We start from the raw sequence: 1,789 nt of genomic DNA on the forward strand, positions 1-1,789 counted from the left end.
GGGAAAGAGGGAGAGAGGAGGGGAAGGGAAGAGGGAGGTGGAGTGGGAGGGAAAAGGGGAGGAGAGGAATGGGCATGGCGGAGGGGGCGTGTATGTGACGCTCTGCCACTTGCTGACGCACAAGGCAAGTAGTCCCTGGAGGTGCCCCAGGGGCTGAAGAGCTCAGAGTGCGGGGGATGGGGACTCTTGGGCTTTGGCTCCCTCCTACATTTCTGTCTCCGTGGAGTTTGCCCCCAAGTCCGGCGTTTTTTTGCTGCAGTCAAGGAAAGCGCATTTAAACCCTCAAACTACCGTTGCTCTCTGCCCTTGCCAAAAAGAGCGGTCAAGGGGAAAAAAATGCAAACTGTTCGTAGCTGGAAACTTTCTCATCTCGCCACCCCACGTGGGTTTGGCGGCTGCTGTTGCGCTGGAACCGTCTAGAATGAGAATAAAGGTCGGGGTGGGGAGAGAATTAGGGAATGGACTATTACAGGTGAAACAGTGAAGAAGACGATGCGCAAGCTCCCAGGACTCCCAGGCCTGGCCACCTGTCAGTCCAATCTACCAGTGACCTCACCTGGGCACAGGCCTCCCTACCCCTAACTCCGCGTCCCACAGTCACAAAGTGGCCGTGAGCCCGCATGGCCAGAGCCCGGGCAGAAGGCTAGAGCGCGCGGGCCTGGCGCTCCCTGTCCCGGCGAGCCTCGGTCCACAGCCAGGGGGACCATCGGGTGAACCCGACGCCCTTGGCACGGGCAGGCGGCACCTCCTCCCAACCCCCGTCGGAGGAAGCTGTTAGAAGAAATGTGACTTTCTGGGGTCCCCTGTGGAGGTCGCCAGCCCAGGAGAGCGAACGGGGGCGTCCGCCGAGGGGCTTGGCCCTATCGCAAGGTACTAGGGAGCTAGAGGCAGCAAGTGGAAGGTTAACGTGGGGCTCGGCTCCTCTGTCCGGCCTCTCCCTTGCCTCCCCTTCCTCGGGCTCAGCGTGCCCGAGCCCAAGAGGCGCTCCAAATACTCAGGCCAACACACGTTGATAAAGGTCCAAGACGTTTCCAGAGCTCGCATCGTCCCCAAAGCTTCCCCACCCGCGAAGAGTCCGTAATTGGGGTTGGTGTGAGCGCCACGGGGATGGCCGGACGCCCAGAGCTGGAGGGACTCGTCGAGGTGGCCTGGGGGGACGGTTCGGTGCAGGTATAGGACCGAAGACACAGCGGGGAAGTCCCTTTCCCCCGATGTGCCTTCACCGACCCACCCAAAGTGAGCAACCAGCTCCCACCCCAGGCCTCTGCCCTCCTGGAGCTCGCTGTCCACCGAGGGTAACACTTTACACGACGAGCACAAATTCTGAATGGTTCGGTGCATCAAGAAAATAACTAAAGGGCGGCTTCGCGATGGGGAAGACAGGCGGCCTTGCCGACGTTTGAACTGGGATCTGAGTGATGTGAAGGGGCCAACCAGGGGAGGGTGGGAGTGAGGAGGAGGTCGTCGAGTGCCCACCCGGTCCACGCGGAGCCGACAGCCGCGCGAAACGAGGGGTTAAGCCGCCCTCTGGCTCGGAAGTAGTCCCGGCCCGGCTCCGGCCCCGCCCCTGCAGGGCGGAGGGACGCATCACGCAGGGGTGGGGAAGCCGGATCCGTGCGCAGGGTTGCTAAGGGTGAAACTTTTCATTGACTTTGCTCACTTTGGGCCGGGGCGCGGGAAGGTGCGGGTTGTACCCGGAGAGAAGCTAGTGGCTCGGGCGACGCGGGGCTAGAGGGGCAGGACCGCCCGCGGGCTACAGCCCAGACCGTCCTCCGCCCCGCGACACGAG

The sequence above is a fragment of the Pteropus alecto genome, unplaced genomic scaffold, assembly GCF_000325575.1.
Source record: "Pteropus alecto unplaced genomic scaffold, ASM32557v1 scaffold157, whole genome shotgun sequence".
NCBI classification, from domain to species: Eukaryota; Metazoa; Chordata; class Mammalia; order Chiroptera; family Pteropodidae; genus Pteropus; species Pteropus alecto.